The sequence below is a fragment of the Chenopodium album genome, chromosome 13, assembly GCF_948465745.1.
Source record: "Chenopodium album chromosome 13, dcCheAlbu1.1, whole genome shotgun sequence".
Classification (NCBI taxonomy): domain Eukaryota; kingdom Viridiplantae; phylum Streptophyta; class Magnoliopsida; order Caryophyllales; family Amaranthaceae; genus Chenopodium; species Chenopodium album.
The window spans coordinates 29,982,651-30,002,987 of record NC_137846.1 but is presented as its reverse complement, the minus strand read 5'-3'; the positions used below and the strand labels follow the sequence as shown (position 1 = coordinate 30,002,987).

General features: G+C 40.4%; 3 non-coding genes across 3 annotated transcripts; 2 read left to right on the top strand and 1 right to left on the bottom strand.

Moving 5' to 3' along the window:
• Positions 1–2,608: 2,608 nt before the first annotated feature.
• LOC145577323 (small nucleolar RNA R71) lies at positions 2,609–2,714 on the top strand. The gene has a single exon (XR_014098768.1). It is a non-coding gene; the product is annotated as a small nucleolar RNA R71 (small nucleolar RNA).
• A 5,621-nt stretch (positions 2,715–8,335) lies between these two features.
• LOC145577233 (small nucleolar RNA R71) lies at positions 8,336–8,441 on the top strand. The gene has a single exon (XR_014098697.1). It is a non-coding gene; the product is annotated as a small nucleolar RNA R71 (small nucleolar RNA).
• Positions 8,442–18,971: 10,530 nt separating this feature from the next.
• Positions 18,972–19,077, bottom strand: LOC145577270 (small nucleolar RNA R71). The gene has a single exon (XR_014098724.1). It is a non-coding gene; the product is annotated as a small nucleolar RNA R71 (small nucleolar RNA).
• Between the last annotated feature and the right edge of the window lie 1,260 nt (positions 19,078–20,337).

The window sequence follows — 20,337 nt, the reverse complement described above, 5'->3', positions numbered from 1 at the left end:
CTCCATCCCGTGACCGTCCTCGTCGGAATGAGATCACCTTTATCATTCTCAACGACGGTCATACCTCCCTTCTTTGGGACAACGTGAACGAGAGAGACCCACCTTGAACTAGAAATGGGGAATATGATTCTCGCATCCAAAAGTTTGGTGATCTCCTTCTTCACTACCTCTCCCATTTGGGGGTGTAGCTTTCGTTGCCTCTCAATAGAAGGTAAAACACCCTCCTCAAGAGTTATGTGATGTGTACATAAAGCGGGGCTTATACCTTTGAGGTCATCAATGGTATAACCCAAAGCACTTCGGTGCTTCCTCAAAACACCACACAACTTTTGAGCTTGATGCTCACTCAAAGAAGAGCTAACAATCACGGGAAAAGTGGAGTTGGGTCCCAAAAATTCATACCTAAAGTGTGATGGAAGAGGTTTGAGCTCAACCATTGGAACACCTTTACCTTCCTTCGATGTTGCCACTTGCAACGCTTCTTTGCTAGAAATGCTCATACACATTTGCTCTCCAACATCCTCAAAGCTTTCATTGAGCACATCTTCTTATAAAGCCATCTCCTTGATAGGAGTACCTATCTTTTCCTTATTTAACAAAACATTCTCTAGAGCATCGTTAGAAGTGTGCAATTTCTCATGCATTGAAGACACCACATGATCAAGAGAATCAATCAACATGCAATTTTCTAAAGAAGAACTTGAATACTTAATGCTATCATTCAAATCAAATTCTATCACCTCATCCCCTACTTTAAGTGAAATTTTAGCACTTTTCACATCAATCAAAGCACCAGAAGTAGCAAGGAATGGTCTCCCTAAAATGATAGGAATATTAGCATCTTCGTCCATCTCAAGCACCACAAAATCAACCGGAATAACAAATTTCCCAACCCTTAAAGGAACATCCTCTACCTTACCCTTCGGAAACTTAATTGACCTATCGGCCAACTGCAAAGTGATGTTAGTAGGTAAGAGTTCCCCTAGCTCAAGTCTTTGGTACACCGAATACGGCATAAGGCTAACACTAGCTCCTAGGTCACACAAGGCATTCTCAATTTGCATTTTATAAATGGCACAAGGGATGGAAAAGTTTTCGGGGTCTTTTAGCTTAGGTGGCATCTTCTTCATTATGATTGCAGTAAAATTCTCGGTCAAGTTCACCGTCTCTACTCCATCACAAGTCCTCCTACCACTCAAAATGTCTTTGAGGAATTTTGCGTAATTGGGCATTTGGGTGACAACTTCGGTAAATGGTAGAGAAAGGTGAAGTTGCTTGAGCATGCCAATGAATCTTCCAAATTGTTCATCTAACTTGTGTCTCATGAATTTTTGTGGATAAGGAAGCTTGGGTTTCACAATTTCTTTCTCCATTCTCACCTCACTAGGCTTCTCAATCTCAACCTCACTCAAAGATGCACTATCTCTCTCATCTTCTACCAAGACTTCCTTAGTTTCACTCTTCTTAGGAAAACTCTCCTCAAGAACCTTACCACTCCTTGTAACAATAGCATTCACGGGTCTCTTGGGATCTAAGCCTTGGGAAGGTAAAGAGGAAGGACTAGCATGGTCTTTCAAAGCATTGGCAAGTTGAGAAATTTGGTTTTCAAGCATCTTATTATGAGTCATCATTTCATTAAATTTCTTGTCACTTACGACCATGTAAGTGTTCAACAACTTTGTTTGATTTTCAATGATTTCTTCCAAATTTGTTCTATGTGAAGAAGAAGAGGATTGAACATAGGAATTACCATTTTGGGCCTTTGGAGCAAATCCGGGTGGAGGTTCTCTTTGAGCATTGTTTTGAAAATTGCCTCTACCTTGATTGTTCCAATTACCCCTATTTTCATTTTGACCATAACCTTGATTATGGTTACCACTACCTTGATTATGATTCCCATAACCTTGGTTTTTATTACCATAATTTTGGTTTTGATTTTGGGTACTATAACCTTGATTGTTATAGTTACCTCGAGAACCTAGGTTCCTATAACCACCACCTTGGTTATAGTTGTCAAAATTGTCATGATTGTTATAATTCCTATTCCATTGACCACTTTGATTCTCAAACCTAGAATCATGATTATTTGACACATAGTTCACATGCTCATTCACATTTCCATCTTGATCATCACAAACATCCATACATGCATCAGGGCAACTAGAAACATCATGATCATACGACCCACAATCATCACAAAACAAGCATCCACTAGGCATGTTATTAGAAGAGGGAGGGGGTTGAGAATTAGAAGACATACCTCTCCCCTTAGATTCGGAGGGAAGACTTGAAACTTGGTAGGTAGAACTTTCCAACTTTGCCTTAATAGCGGACATCTCCTTCCCCAAGTTTGTCATTTGTGAGGATAGATTGTTGATTGCATTTAGATGATCAACCGAGTACACTGAAGAGCTAAGAGCTACTCTTGTTAGTTGACTCCCTTTCTCCATCTTGCCAATCTCTATAATCCCTCACAACATCTTCAATTATGTCCACCACTTCCTCTTCCGTTTTGTTCATGATAGGACCTCCGGCTCCTCCATCTAAACATGATTTTCCTTGAGGGCTAAGGCCTCCATAGAAGATTTGAATAATTTGGTAAGTAGGAATTCCGTGGTGAGGACATTCTCTTTGATACTTTTTATATCTCTCCCATGCTTCATAGAGACTCTCACTTATCTTTTGCTTGAAACCTTGAATCAAAGCTCTAGCCTCCGCCATTTTCTTTTGTGGATAGAAACGGGATAGAAATTACTTGGTAACCTCGTTCCATGTCCTTAGAGAATTCGGCTTAACCTCCTTGTCTAGCCATTCCAAAGCACGCCCTATGAGAGAAAAGGGAAAGAGCTTGAGGCGAATGAATTCTTGGGAGATTCCGTTCACCTTGATAGTATTGCAATATTTCTCGAACTCCTTGAGATGGTTTAGTGGGCTTTCATACTTGGCCCCACTAAATTATCGCCTCTCTATTAAATTGATCATTGCCGGTCTTATTTCAAAATCATTTGTCGGTGTTGTAGGTGGAGGAATCCCACTCTCAAATTTATATGCACCGGGAATCCCCAATTATTTCAACGCCACCCTTGGATTTTCTCCCATTCTTGCTTGTTCTTCTTGTTGTGGTTCTTCTTCACTTGAAATGCTAGGGCTCAAAGATCGTCTAGCACCCCTCAACCTTGAAATATTTCTCTCAATTTCCGGATCAAATGGCACTAGAGAATGACCACGTGCTCTATGCATAAAATCTCAAAAGAAATGGTTAGTAGCACGGCTACAAGTGTAGCCTAAAAGAAAATCTTTTTGTATTTTCAATTAAAGGTGAAATAGACTCAACAATTATAACAAAGCACCAAAATCAATTCCCTGGCAACGACGCCAATTTTGATAAGAGGAAAATGTAGGTCGTTATCTACCTCTCCTAGAGCCAAACCTAATTTGTAAACACTCGACCAACCTAATACAAGTATATGGTAAGTCAAGGGTCGAACCCAAAGGAATGAGTAGGAACGATACTATAGCCTATGTCAAGCTAATTCGAAGAATATAAATGGTTGTGGTTGGTAACTAAGATGTCAAAAAGCTAGACAAATCGAAGAATTCAATATGCTAAACACTAGGCATATAGGTTCCACATGCAAGCTCAATGATTATGCTAATTTATAGATCACTCAATCGATTCAACATCACAAGGGACAAACAATAGTTGCAATCAAAGGAATCCAAAAGCTATCACCTATAAGCCAAGCTAGGGTTCACTATGAATGGCTAACAAGGAAAATTACAATCAAATTCAATCAATTAAAGCAATTCTCAAATCAAGGGTTCATGTCATTGAAATTTGCAATGCAATCTAGATTAATCTTATAGGTTGATCACTCCTAGTTTAATTAATCACATGCACAACTATGTCAACCAATTTAATTGCAACAATCCAATCAATTTAGTATCATCAACTAGCAAAAATCATCAATCAAGCATGCTTCCCCTTCTCCCTAGAAACTAATCTACTCACTAATCATGGTGAAATTAAGGAACAAAACAAATTCAATCAAATTCATATTCATTTAAAGCTTAATCAAAAGAAAATCAATCAATCAACAAATTCTAGAGCAAGGAATGTAATCTCAATCAAAGTTCAAGAAACTAGAAAGAATTGCATTAAAAATAAATCAAGGGAAAGAAATCTTACAAATTTTCATTGAATTGAAGAAGGATTTTCAAGATCCAATTGAAATCTAAGATCAAATTCAAGTACAAACAAGTAAATCTTAAGCTTCTCTCTCTAATATTTCTGGAAAATTATCTCTCAAGTACAAAAGTTCCGTCGTCATAAAAAAGAAAGTCAAAAGCTATAAATAGAAAAATCGAGCGAAGGGGGCCGCACAGGGCCGTGCGCACGCACCCACCAGCCGCGTGCGCGCACAGCTGGGTTTGCGCGCATGCACTCTTGTGCCGCGTGCGCGCACCCCTGTGTGGTGCACGAGGCCTTGGCTCATTCGCTTTGCTTGATCAAACACCGTGCTCTCGAGCATCCCTATCATCAGTGCACTCGAGATGATGCCCGCAAGGAAGGCAGTCCCAAAATGAGCAAATTCACTTGGTTATTCACCTAAAAAACACAAATAAGACATAGAGAGAAAGCATAACAAAATAAAACTAAAACTAAAAATATGAATTATCAATTAAAAATATGAAAAACTCGTAAAAACTAATCGAGAACCAAAGTCAATCAATCAATCAATCAATCAAAGCCTTAATCCCAAAAGTGGGGTCGGCTAACATGAACCAAATTTGATTATTCCGTGTAGTCATCAACATAAATCTTTCTCCTCCATCCCTTACGATCCAAAACTTCATCCTCACGTAAATCCATGCACTTCATATCCTTCCTCACTCCTTCCAACCAAGTCATCTTTGGTCTCCCTCTTCCTCGTTTAATCCCTCCATGGTCCCACTCTTCCACTCTTCGCACCGGTGCACCCTCGGGTCTCCGTCTTACATGTCCAAACCAACGCAGACGATTTTCCCTTAATTTATCTACAATGCCCGCCACACCTACTTTCTTGCGAATAACCTCATTTCTGATTCTATCTCTTAAAGTGTTTCCACACATCCACCTTAACATGCGCATTTCCGTAACCTCCATCTTTTTAATATGCTCTTTCTTAGAAGCCCAACATTCTGTACCATAGAGCAACACTGGTCTTATGGCAGTCCTGTAGAATTTTCCCTTCAACTTTAAGGGAATGCTGCGGTCGCATAGCACTCCCGTGGCCGCTCTCCATTTAAGCCACCCTGACTTAATCCTGTGGGTCACGTCTTGATCAATGTCACCATTCTTCTGGATGATCGACCCTAGGTACTTAAAACATTCACTCATGGTCAAATCCTTTCCATCCAAACTCACCACTTCATTGCTTGTCCCCCTCTGAGTGCCAAAACGACATACCAAATATTCAGTCTTACTCCGACTTAGCTTAAACCCTCTAGATTCCAACCTTTGCCTCCATTGCTCCAACTTGACATTAACCCCATCCTTAGTCTCATCCACCAAAACGATATCATCTGCGAACAGCATACACCATGGAACCTCATCTTGAATTGGTCTAGTTAATTCGTCTAGGACCGTTGCAAAAAGAAAAGGGCTTAATGCAGACCCTTGATGCAATCCGATTGTAATAGGGAAATCTTTTGTCAACCCTCCGCATGTCCTCACATTTGTTGACACATCCCGATACATATCCTTAACTAGGTCTACATACCTTCGTGGGATACCTTTCTTCAACATTGCCCACCAAAGTATCTCTCTTGGCACCTTGTCATATGCCTTCTCTAAATCAATAAAGACCATATGAAGATCTTTCTTCTTTACCCTATAAAACTCCATCATTTGTCTTATCAAATGGATTGCCTCCATAGTAGATCTCCCAGGCATAAAACCAAATTGGTTATCTGAAATGCTTGTGCATGCCCTCAACCTTTGTTCAATCACCCTTTCCCACAACTTCATAGTATGGCTCATAAGCTTAATTCCTCGATAGTTAGAACAATCTTGAGCGTCTCCTTTGTTTTTATAAACCGGGACCAAGGTGCTCTTCCTCCAATCTTGTGGGATCCTTGTAGCCGTCCATATCTTGTTGAAAAGGTTTGTTAACCAATCAATACCAATCTTACCCAAACACCTCCACACCTCTATCGGTACCCCATCAGGGCCAACCGCCTTCTTAGGTTTCATCTTCCTCAGTGCAATCTCCACCTCTACTCTCCTAATCCTTCGCACATACTCCATGTTGATTTCTTCATCACTCATAGAGGTATCTCCTATCACAACTCCATTACTTCCATTAAATAATTCATCGAAGTACCCCTTCCACCTGTCCTTGATGCCCTCCTCTTGCACTAGGACCATTTGGTTCTTATCTTTGACACACTTCACCATGCCAATATCCTTCCTTGCCTCTTGTCTTCTCTTTGCCATCTTATAAATGATCCTTTCTCCCTCCTTGGAATCAAGCTTTTCATAAACCTCCTGATATGCCTTTTCTTTTGCTTGGCGAACAGCTGCCTTTGCCTTACTCTTAGCCTCCTTATACGCTGCAAAGGTTTCATCACTCCTACATTTTCCTAAGGCTTGATAGCATTCCCTTTTTTGCTTAATTACTGCTTTCACCTCTTCATTCCACCACGAAGTATCTCTCTGTACCGAAGTTCTTCCCCTTACTTCCCCTAAGACCTCTTTGGCCACTCTTAGGAAACAGTTCTTCATTCGTAACCAGGTCATGTCCGGATCCACCTCTCCATCCCAATCCGCTTCTTCAATTACCTTTTCTGTAAAAACCTTAGCTTTTGCATCCCTTAGGGTCCACCATCTTATCCTTGGTTCTTCTTGTCTAACTTTTTTCTTCGCCTTCTCTTTCAGACGAATAGTCATTACCAATAGCCGGTGTTGGGTGACCACACTCTCCCCTGGGATAACCTTACAGTTTATGCAACTTTGTCTATCTATGCTCCTTGTGAGCAGGAAGTCTATTTGAGTTGCATTTGCTCCATTCCGAAAAGTTATCAAGTGTGAATCCCTCTTCTTAAACCAAGTATTAGCCAAAATTAAATCATATGATTGGGCAAAATCCATAATAGCTTCACCACCGGCGTCCCTCTGCCCATACCCAAAGCCTCCATTGACACTCTCATAGCCATCTCGGCTCGCCCCAACGTGCCCATTTAGATCCCCTCCAATATATAACTTCTCTGAGTGGTGGACACCCTGCACCACCTCGTCTAGGTCCTCCCAAAATTGTCGTTTCTCTTCTGCATCTAAACCCACTTGGGGAGCATAAGCACTGATAACATTCACAATCTCCTTGCCACATAGCAACTTCAGCCTTATCAACCTATCGTTCTTCCGATAGACCTCGATCACCTCTTTTGCCAACCTCTCATCGAGAACCACACCAACTCCGTTCCTAGCTCCACCATTCCTTGTTCTGTGGCTCGTTTCTTGCCCAACATACCATACCTTATACCCCAAAACCAAGCCTCGAGCTCCTTCTCCTGTCCATCTTGTCTCTTGGAGGCACATGATGTTCACGCGTCGTCTTTTCATTACTTCTACCAATTCTGCTGATTTTCCCGTAAGAGACCCCACATTCCAAGAACCAATCCGCAAACTAAATTCTTTTCTCCCACGCTCCCTCCTGATCCCAACTCCAAGTCCTTGATTATTTGACACCACAATTGGGCAATATGGCGCGTCGCTTCTGGGCGACGACCTAGCAACCCTTACATACTTATCACTGCACCCGGGTCTGGGAAGTGCAGCGCGTCGCTCAGTAGGGAACGCCCCAATGGCACGCCCTTGCTCATTTGACACCACACTCGGGCAATGTGGCGCGTCGCTTCTGGGCGACGACCTAGCAACCCTTGCATACTTATCACTACACCCGGGTCTAGGAAGTGCAGCGCGTCGCTGAGTAGGGAACGCCCCCACGAAAATATCTGTTTGGCTCATGTCATGGGATGTGACGAAGTTTTATACTGGCTGTCACTGGCCTACCGTAACCCTCCTCCTTTATCCAGGCTTGGGACTGGCAGCGGGAAACCCACTAGCGGAGTTTAATCGAGAACCAAAGTGAATTATAAAAATGGAAAATCAAATAAAACTAAGAAAATTATATGAAAATGATGAAAGAAAATAAAGAAAATGAACCTAAATCTTATTCTTTTGAGCGCCATAAACGACGCTCATCAGATAGGGCCTCCAGCTCCGGCATCCAAGCAAGACTTTCCTTGGGGGCTTAAACGTCCATAGAAGATTTGGATGATTTGATAGATGGGAATCCCATGGTATGGGCACTATCTTTGGTACTCCTTATACCTTTCCCATGCCTCATAGAGACTTTCATTTGGCTTTTGCTTGAAGCTTTAAATGAGAGCTCTTGCTTCGGTAGTCTTCTCTATTGGATGGAACCGAGATAAAAACTCTAACTTTACCAAGTAAATAGCTCTTATATATTATTATGACTCATTCTAATGTTCTAGATGCCTAAACTTCAATACAAGAGAGTAATGAGAAATTTCTAATCTTTTTTTAGAAACATCTTTAAATTGATGATTATCTAAAGATGAGTAAATTACAAAAAATCTAATTCCAGTTATAACTTAGCAAGCTTACCTAACTAGTAGACAAAATATGAACTTATCAGATATATATATAAACACAGAAGGACGGCATAAGACAAAGATAAACAAATAAAAAAAATAGAAGTATAGAGATGACTTAGATACACAACAGTATAACATAAAGATTTAAACAAGACAAAGGTCAACTTATAACTTATAAAAATCAATGAGATTTGTTTCTTAATCCCAAAAGCATGGAAAATGTGCATTTTTGTTTATAAAATTTAGTTTATACAGCCTAAATAAAGAAATACAAGCAGTGAGTATAACAAAACCATGACAAAAAATTACTGATGTGATTATAATAAGAAAAAAAGGTTAGCAAAACTTACACATTAACATATTACTCCATGTATTAGTCAAGTTAGATAGTCGAAAAGACCAACAATCAAATAGGTGTAGCAGGGGAGGTTAGTTTACCTTCATCCTTCTCATTAGAGATAGGAATTTGAATGATAAAATATTTAATTGTCTTCGTTGCTTGTTGTAGACATCTACTTTTGGCCTCCTATCCCGATAGGAAGTCTAATGACGATAAATAAAACCATCTTCGTGCTGGATCAAACTGAAGAATAATTATGCAGAACTGGTTAAGCCACAAAACACAAAAGACTAGCCCAAATTAAAGATAAAAGCCAAAACAAAGGTCCAATTAACTAAACCCGATCATAATTAGGCTTAAGCCCGTGCTTAAAACCCAATAATGATGGATTTAAGAGCGCCTAGGTTAAATTTTAGCGCTGCCGCAGAAAAAGCCGCGCGCATCTCAAACAGTCGCGCTGGGCTGCCGCGCGCAGCTAATTCAGGTGCGCGCGACACCCAGCGCAACCTCAAGAGTTGCGCTGTGGAAGATTCAGAATTATACGGAAAATATAAAATCGAATCTTACCATAAAGTTACGCGCAAGACAATTAGTTGCGCTGCCCATAGCAACGTAACCTAATCACTTGCGCTGGGATGCCGCACGCAACTCATCTTGTTACGCGCGACACCTGCTGCGGCAGAATGCTCGTAACCCTAAACCTAATTAATTAATATTGTCCTAAACACTAAAGCTAATTAAGTTGCGCGCGACACCCAGCCCCTCTTGTCCTAAACACTCACCCCTTTTGATATTTTGTTACTACGGTGGAGGTTCCCCAACAAGAAGGAGTCCATAAGTATTCTAAACGGAGATCTAGCAAAGGAAAGTGGTAAATTCCCGAGCACTTAGTTAAATCACATTTATTTTCATGTTTAAAAGAACCTTAATTAATTAATTAGTGTTGTTTGATCACCTTTAAAATAATTAATTAATCAATTCCACATAGTATCTTGCGTTAAATAAAGATTAGAATTGAATTAAATAATTGTTGGTTGATCACTTAAGCCAAGGCGAATATTGTTTATTTTCTTGCCCTTTTCACGAATTTGATTAAATAAAGAATAACGACATTACGATGTAATTCCTACGTGAATTGGAACGTGTAAATAAAATCAACTAACATAGTTTTAGGTATCGCGTTGCATATATTGTTTGGTGATGAAATTGTAAAAAAAGAAGAGCTAGTAGAGGCCGCACTAGGGCTAGGATAACGATTCCCCTCTAAAGGGAACGTTATTTTAGTACCCTCGCTCCCGAACTCATTTCTGGTTTATAGACCAATTTGGGCATGGGTAAACTTATGGTTCGTGCTAATTATTCCATGAAATCCACATGGAAGAAAGGCATGAACGAGGTTTATGAGTTTTTCCTAAAACTCATTGGCGAATCCCTACTTGTTTCTTACAAAAAAGCGTAATGATAGAATCAATTCTAATTCAAGGTCCCCCAAACAGTCAGGAATTCAAATCCTAATGCACTTTAACAAGTGTAAAGTCCTAGGCGTTTAAAGGGCCTTGAGCATTTAAGGAGAGGACCCCTTACGATGGGAACCCCCTTCTTAGAGGTTACATGATAAATTCGTAGTTATGGTCCAAGGTTTCCAACACTAGGTTGCCTATGGGTTGTAACGAGAATTAAATTGGATAATCTCTAGTTTGAGAGCGAGACTTGAACGCATAATATCTTCCTTTTCCACAAGAGTAAAAACCAAACAAGCAACATTTCATCATGCATAAGCATAGCACACTTAAACCATTGGGGATTGGCTCATTGACTAGGGGTCGGCAACACTAGGCTTCTAACCCGAAATCAATAACAATCATCCCACCCATATCGCCAACAAAATGTTGGGAGGGCGATGCCATGAGTCAACACGTTGAGTGATTGATTTGTGCGTCGTTTCTTAAGATATGGTACCTTTGGACACCCAACCCTTTTTTTGACCTTAGAACGGCATTGCGTGAATCTTGACTTATGGCATGCTTATGTGATTATGTGACTATATGCAACGTGTTAGGATAGTCTTCTTTTTTTTTTTCTTTTGAGTTTGATCTAGGTTCCCAATTACGAAGTTGTCTCTTCGTGATTTAGAGTCATATTCATAGGATAGCAAAAAAAAAATCAAATAAAAGAAAAACAATGACAAAAAAAAATAAAAAAAAAATGCTCAAATTAAAAAATATCCTACGAGCAGGTGGCGCGCGCAACTCAGTGAGTTGCGTGACCCCTCCCAGCGCAAGAGATTCCATTGCGCGCGACAGCCGCGCACAACTAAGTCACTTGCGCGCACCCACTGAACGAGTCAATTTTGATTTCTCAAAAAACAAATTGACTCGTCCGAACAATATCTTCATTGAAGAATTATTAAGGGTGATGTTATCCGTTTGAATATATTTTGCGTCTTTTTTTCTCCCTTTTTAAATAAGCGTATCGATTTACTTATCCTTTCGTACTCCTTTAGGGCCGGTTTCCAAGCTTGGGAAAGAGGACTCCCGGGCACTCGCATTCTACGTTTACCACCCAAAGATCAACCCCTTTCAAACCACTTTTCTTCGACAACTAATCCTAGTCCAACAACAATGCCAACCATTGAAGAACTTCAACAAGAGATTCTTCGTTTAAGAGAGGAAAAGGCTCAAGAGGCCGAGAAGAGAAGAATTAAGAAAATGGAAAAGGCTGAAAAGAAAAATGCTGAAACCTTAGCCTTGCAAGAAAAGATGGAACAATTATACATCAAAGAAAAGTCGTTGGAGAAGCTAGTTCTTCGTTGACGCAGAAAAGTTTGCTCCTCCCCCAAGACTTGCTTTACCGGAAAAGTTCGTAGCTACGGACTTGCCAATATTTAAGGTGACCAATAATCCACAAAATCATTTAATGCGTTTTACTGGCATTATGGCATTAAAGGGAGTTGATCCTAAGCTTTATGCTTTGACTTTCCCTTTATCCCTAGACCCAACCGCGAGAGAGTGGTACTATGGGCTAGATCCAAAATTCAAGGCAACATGGGAAGATGTAGTTTTGGCTTTCATTACCCAATTTGAGAGTAACGTAGAGTTTAAGTCAACTTTACGTGAACTCGAGATGCTTAAGCAAGGCGACGATGAAGGTTTCCTTGCTTTCTATGGTAGATGGCGAGAAAAGGAGGCCCACCTTGCCCAAAGGCCGCCTGAACTCGAGTTAGTACAAAAATTCATTGACAACTGTCATGAAAAGTACAGCAAACATCACATTACCTTGGTTTAGACACTTTTCGAAAGGTCTATTATGTGTCTACTAGGATTGAAGATGATCTTGCTAAAGAAAAAGCAAACAAACCACATCATCATTATCTACATAAGAATAACTACAAGAAGGGGAATGATAATGCATCATCCTTTATTGACGTATTTGCGACTTCCACGCAATACAATAACACAAATCGATATAATGATCCTAGAAAAGGATGAACAAAAGAAGGAAAATTTACTCCATTTCCTATAAGCTATAAAGAATTTTTAGAAAAATTAAATGAAAAAGGCTTACTTGCGCCAACAGGGCCAACACCACCCACTCCACCAGAAAGAAGATTTCCTCAATGGGATGGTAATGCTTATTGTGCTTATCATAGAGGCGTTGGACATGATATTGAACGTTGCTATGTCTTAAAGCACAAAATACAAGATTTAGTAGACGATGGGAGAATTCCGACGCCTAAACCTAACATTAATGCATCCCCCTTAGGGGTGTTTCACATCAATGAGAAACATATGGGAAGTGATATGTTCAATCCTTTGGACTATATCACACCTATAGGAGAACCTCTATCCACAATACTCATAGGGGCAACTAATGAACTATGTGGACTATGGGACGACGACTTTCAAGACTTATATGTCTCTAAGTATGCCGCCGTCCCACCTCCATCTTGTTTACAAAATGAAACAAATGAAGCGCTTGATTGGGATCATTTCCTGGGGATGTTGCAAGATTTATCGAATCTCTCCTTGGATGAACAATGGCATCAAGCACAACTCATGGAACATCTTGAAATAGAGGCACATCCAAAGCCTCTAGAAGAAAGTTGGTTTGAGAGTCCTACAACTAACCCAAATGAGATAGATCATTTAACTCGTTCTGGGCGAGTCTACCAAGCACCACCACCAAATGGATCTTCAACCACACAAAATCAAACTCAAGGTCAAGTACAAAATCCAATACCACCTCCACTTGAGGTGGAAGATCCATTGGTCAAACAACTTCGCAAATCCAAGGCGAATGTTAGCATTTGGGAACTCCTAAGTACTTCTAAAGAGCATATGAATTCTCTCATGAACGCTCTAACGGCTTTGTCTGTAAGCACATACAAAACCCCTCAGGATCTCGTTAGCTTGCTTACTAGCGAGATTTCCGAAAAATCAATCATTTTCACTAATGATGATTTGCCTTCAAAAGACACTATCCACAACAATGCATTATACTTAACCGTGGGATGCAAGGATACAATATCCCTCTAACTTTGGTAGACAATGGGTCAGCTGTAAACGTATGCCCATTACGAACGGCAAAATACTTAGGCCTAAATCTAGAAAAAGATTTTCAATCAACAACACAAAGCAATAGGGCCTATGACAATTCGAGAAGGTCGGTGTGTGGAACTGTTAAGGTACCAATTACCACAGGCCCAATTCAAAAGATGGTTGAATTCCATGTTATGGACATAAAACCTACATTTAACCTTTTACTTGGACATCCTTGGATACATGAGCTTGGTGTAATATCATCCTCACTGCATCAAATAATTAGGTTGAACTATCAAGGGCTTCCTATGACTATACATGCTTCTCCACTCAAAATAGCAATAAATGATCAATCACTCTTAGAAATAAGCCATGATAATGATGAAGAGGACATGTGGGGATTCGCCGTGGAGCCAATCTACACAATTTAAATGAAAGAAGACTTTGAAGAATCATTCAAGCTTGATTCATACTCCACTCGGATAATAAACAACATCTTACTCAAGAGTAGTTACTTTCTTGGGATGCCTTTGGGAATAGGAATGAAGAAATCTCTCTTACTTCCTATACCAAAGAAAAACTTCTCCTTTGGATTGGGATATAAACCAACCAAAGAAGAATTGGAGTCTCACGATGCAAAAAACAAAGCACGTAGAGACAATAATAAGAAAGGGATAATCACTTTACTCCCATCCTATCAACAAACCCTTAATGGGCAATACATTAGGGAGGGAGAAGATTACCCATGCTACGACTTTCCAGAACCCTTAGTTCTGGAAGGAATCAAGAAGCCTGAATTTGAAATATTTCATGATTGCTACTTCTTGGATGACGATCTTAGTATCGTTAAATCAAAACACCCAACTCCAGGGTGCTATGATGGGCAAGCATTTACCTTGCTATTTGGACTAGAGCAAAATCATGTCGCTACAATGACCAATCAAAACGCCATTCAAGATGAAGCTTTTGAACCAACCTCGTTGATCACCCTTTCAAATGAAACTTTTGAGCATGGATGGAGGAAATCTTTCAAATGGACCAATCACAAAGGCAATAAGCTGAAAATCAGCACAGGCGAAGGGAAGATGTTTGAAGAATCAGACGACGAATCTATTATAGACTCTAGGGAAGCTGAAAATCTACGCCTTGTGGCCATTACCGATTCTTTATTTTCTAGTTCTAAGGATGAAGATCCCAAAAAGGATTCTTCTCTTGATGTACTCTCTTTTGATTTTAATAATATGAGCTCTATTTCGAGTATATGCCTTCTCTTGAATCTTTCGAATGCTATAACAATCAATCTAATGAAGATGGTAACATTCATATATTGGTTGAACTAATGAATGAACGAGAACAAAAGAACCCTATCGTTGAAGAAACTGAAATAGTAGGAATCAACGAAAATAAAAGAGAAGTCAAAATTGGCTTAACTTTAAGTCCGGAAGAGCGATCGACCCTCATATCGACGCTCAAAGAATTCGAAGACGTGTTTGCTTGGTCATATAAGGACATGCCTAGAATAGATAGGGATATTGCGGAACATACCATTCCCTTGAACCCTACCTCTAAACAAGTAAAACAAAAACTTCGACGAATGAAACCTGATGTCGCATTAAAAATAAAGGAAGAAGAACAAAAACATTTGGATGCAGGTTTTATTCGCGTATGTAATTACCCAGAGTGGGTAGCGAACATCGTCCCAGTCCCTAAAAAGGATGGACGAGTTCGCATGTATGTCCACTTTAGGGACCTTAATAAAGCTAGCCCTAAAGACGATTTTCCTCTACCACATATTGATATATTGGTAGATAACACGGCTGAACATGCGATGTTATCCTTTATGGATGGATACACAGGTTACAACCAAATTTTAATGGCAAAAGAAGACAAAGAAAAGACATGCTTTATTACCCCTTGGGGTACGTATTGCTACGCAGTCATGCCATTTGGTTTAAAAAATGCAGGAGCTACGTACCAAAAAACGGCTACGACTCTCTTGCATGATATGATGCACAAAGAAATAGAAGTGTATGTGGATGATATGATCGTAAAGTCCAATGATAGAATGGGACATATAAAAGCTTTACGCAAATTTTTCACTCGCATAAAAGAATACAAAATGCGATTGAATCCACAAAAATGCGCCTTCAGAGTAACTTCTAGCAAGCACACGTGGCATCGAGATCGATCCCTCTAAAAAAAGGCAATTGTTGACATGCCTCCCCCTCAAATAGAAAAAGAAATCAGGGGATTCCTTGGCAAACTACAATACATTAGTCGATTTATCAACAAATTGACAATGACTTGTGAGCCAATATTTAAAAAATTGAAAAAAGAGGAGAAACATGAATGGGACGATCAAAGCCAAAAGGCCTTTGAGAAAATCAAAGATTATCTCAAAAGTCCACCAATTTTAGCACCACCAGTACCCAAACTACCTCTTAGGCTATACATTACAGTTACAGACACAGCCACAAGCGCAATATATGCTACCATATATATGTTAGCACAAGAGGTAGAAAAAGTCGAGCGTGCAATGTATTACATAAGTAAAAAATTCATCCAATATGAAACAAAATATAGCACCTTGGAAAAGACAAGCCTAGCATTAGTGTGGGAAACTAAAAACTTACGATATTATATGCTACCACACACTACTCATGTGATTTCTCAAAAAAACCCAATAAAGTATTTGTTTGAACAACCACCTATACAAGGAAAGATATCTAAGTGGTTGGTGATGTTGGTCGAATTTGAGTTAAAATATATTCCTGAAAAATCAATGAAAGGAAAAGTAATTTCCGACTTTCTAGCACAACATCCAATTCAAACAAGTCGTGCAGAAACTACTCATCTTCCGGATGAAGAGATTCTCATGACACAAGATGACAAATGGGTAATGTACTTCGACGGTGCGTCCAATCAAAAAGGATGTGGCGTAGGAGTGTTACTCATAAGTCCAGAGGGAGCACATACTCCAATCTCTGTTAAACTAGACTTTGAGGTTATCAATATGTCGCAGAATGTGAAGCATGCATTATTGGATTGGAAGCAGCAGCTAGCATAGGTGTGCAAAAATTAGAGGTATATGGAGATTCTAGTTTGATTATAAATCATATACTAAAAAAATGGAAAATAAAGAACTCCACAATGATATTATACCAAGCACACCTTGTTTGCCACAATTTAGTGTTCTCTTTACGGGTTTTTCCCACCCATTTGTAGCTTGTTTGCCCCCTTTTCTCTCCTTTTTGTTCCTCTTTTCTTTGTTTTCCTTTCTCCTTGTTTTCTTTGTTTTTGTTTTGTAGGAATCAAGACATTGGAAGAAGAGCAATTCACCCCAAACTCCCCTATGTGCGGGCGCGCAGCGCTGTGAGAACCTGCGCAGGATTGCTCCAAGAACAGAACACAAACAGAAGATTTGTGCACCTTGTGCGCGCTTTGTGTGCGGGCGCGCAGCCCTGGGAGAACCCGCACAGAATAGCAGCAGAAGCAGAACCAAAACAGAGTGTTGCGTGCGCCTTGTGTGCGGGCGCACACTCCTCAAGCGCGGGCGCGCAGTATTGCAGGGAGAAGGCGCGCATCCATGGGTTTCATTCTCCGTACCCACAGATCTGCGGGCGCGCAAGATCTGCGAGGACGCACACACAACTTCTGCGCGGGCGCGCAGCGTATGTGCGCGGGCGCGCACCGCTGAGTTGTAGTCTTTTTATTTCGTATTTTTGTATCTTTTAAAGGACATATATATATAGGTCGTAGGGAGTTTTAGTGGATCATCTATCATTACTTAGAAACATTTTTTAGCCCTAATCTAGTGAGAGAAACTTCATTAGTAGAGAGAGAAAGTGTGGATTTCCATTGATGATCTTGGATATTGAAGAAGGAGCTTGATTGAATCTTTGTAAATCTTCATCTTCAATTAATGAGCAATCTCTTACTCTCTTTCTTTACTTTTGTATTTAGTTTTGTTTGCTTATTTTGATTTTCCTTCTTTGCTTATTGATCATGTTGATGCTTATTGATTTGGTGATTGATATTGTCTTCAATATGGTTTGTGAGTAGTCACCTAGCCAAGGGTGTGGGGATGGTGTAGTTGTTGATTGATTCATGCTTATGATGTTGGGGTTTGATATTCTTTAATCTTCTTGCAAGTGCACATTGTTAGTTGATTAAAGGTGAATCTTTGCTAACAAGAAACGGAAGTTGACTTAGTTAAGGTTCATTGTTATCGATAGTTCTTTGATTGCACCTTCTAATATATGGTTCTAGTGTGGAAACATGGAGGCTATGTTAGGAGAAATTGATTAACCCCGGAAGGCGGTTAGATTGAGCTTTAATTCGATATTCTTGCATGCTTAGTTTTCCATTGCTTTGCTTCCGTGTTATTGCATGATCAACTGGCAACTACATCTACCTACTTCCCTTGGTGCTTAGTTATATTGATTTTTAATCATTCTTAACCCCTAGTTTAATCTCTTAGTTATTCACACTTCTTGTTCCGAGGTAGCTTAAGTATTAAGTAGTGAATGTGGTGTTTATGCATGTCTCCTTGTGGTTTGACCCCTATGCTTGCCTTATACTTGTATTAGGTTTGTTTAGGTGTATAAATTATATTTGATCTAGGGATAGACAAATTGACGACGCGTTTATTCCCTTGTCAAATTGGCGCCGTTGCCGGGGAGACGGCTTCCATTGCTTTTTCATTACTTTATTTGAGACTATCTTATTTCTTGTTTGTTAGTATTTGTTACTACTTGTTACTTGTCAGTGCTTACGTTCTCCTTAGCTTTGTTGTATGAACAGAGGACGAACTCGCTCAAGGTCTTTGATTCCCATTGATCCGGAGTTAGAAAGATCTTTGTCCTTACTTCGAAGAGAAGCGAGAGCGAGGAGTAGAAATTCTCACACCCCAACAAAAGAAGGAGTAAGAGAATTGGAAGATACTCCACCATCTTCACCCTCAAGTGAAGACTTAGATAGCCCTAATTCGCCATCAAGTCCGGAAATTAACCCCTTTTCAATCTTTAAGTCCGAAAGTGAAGAAGGTTCTAAAATGGGAGAGAATACACCTTTGAGTCGTCTTGGGGCTCCCGAAGCCTTTAGAGCCCAAAGTGGGATCCTAACCCCTACCACTCAAGCCAACAATTTCGAAATGAAGCCCAATTTGATTGCTTTAATAGAGAGGAAACAATTCTCGGGTGGAAAATTTGAGAGCCCTCATGAGCATTTGAAAGAATTTGAGAAGTATTGTGACACGATCAAAGCCAACGGAGTGACTCAAGAGTATATCCGCCTCAAGATGTTTCCATTTTCTTTAATTGGGAGAGGTCTAGAATGGCTAGAGAAGGAGGTGCCCCCTAACTCTCTCACAACTTGGGACCAAGTGACTACGGCTTTCTTGAGGAGATTTTATAACCATAGGAAGACCGCCGAGGCTCGATCTTTAATTCAAGGCTTTCGCCAAAAGAGTGGTGAGACTCTAAGTGCGGCATGGGACCAGTACAAAGAGCTTCAACGTCAATGCCCACATCATGGGATACCCAAGTATCAACTCATCCACACTTTCTATGGAGGTCTCTCACCTCAAGGGAGAACAAGCCTTGATGCCGCCGCCGGCGGTCCAATCATGAACAAAGGAGAGGATGAAGTGGAATGCATCATAGAGGAGGCCGCAAAGCATTATGATGATTGGTACGAAGGAGAAAGGGAGGCCACTTCTAGCAAAGGTGTCTATGCATTGGAGCAAGCCAACGCAATCAACAACCTTTCTTCCCAAATCTCCAAGATGGCCAAGCAAATGGACGAAATGATGAAAGAAAGGTCCAACCCTCATGGTAATACCTCCCCTTCAACCAAGGGAGGCAATGGTATGGCCACTTGTTCCCCCTCTTCTTATAATAAAATGCCTCAAGGATGCATGTTTTGCTCAAATTGTGAAACCTATGATCATGATACCTCCCATTGTGTGTATGCTTGTGAAGTTCAACCCCCTCCCTATGAACATGATGATAATGTAGAAGATGTCAATGCTATGAATTTTGCTCCTAGAATGGAAAATGTAGGGAACTTGAGGCCAAACTCCAATCAAATGGGGAATTGGAATCAAGGTGGAAACCGTGGTTGGAACCAAAGTGGTGGTGGTTATGGTAACCAATACCATGGTGGGGGAGGCCCTTCCAACTTCAATGGAAGAGGCTACTTTAACCAAAGGGGGTATGGCTATCAAAACCAACAACCCAACTCTCGATACCATGACCATCAAAATCAAAATTTTGGTGATCAAGGTAACATGGGAAACAATCGACAAAGCAATGTTCCCAACCAAGGCACCGAAGGCAATAGGGGCCAAAATGTTTTTAACTATGCCCAAACCAATAGGCCTCCGGGTTTCCATCAAGCCCAACTTCCTCCACCTCAACAACCTCTTCAAATTGAGGCCCCTCCTAATGATCCCGTGATGGCTAAGCTAGATGCCATCATGAAAATGCATGAGGAGGATAAAAAGCGAGCAAATGCTCATATGAAAATGCTTGAAACCCAAATTGCCCAACTTGCCTCCAATTCCTCTTCTTCTTCTTCTTCCTCTATCCCTAGTCAAGGAGTCAACCCAAAACCTTTGTATGCTGTGACAACAAGGAGTGGAAAGGTAGTAGGGAGTGACCCCTTAGTTGAGGAGGAACCTCGAAATGAAGTAGAGTTAGAGAGGGGGAATGAGAGAACCAAGGAGCCTTCTAGTGTTGAGAGGGAGAAGGATGTTGAGGTGCAAAAGGAAAAAGAGACCACCCCCTTGCCCCTAAA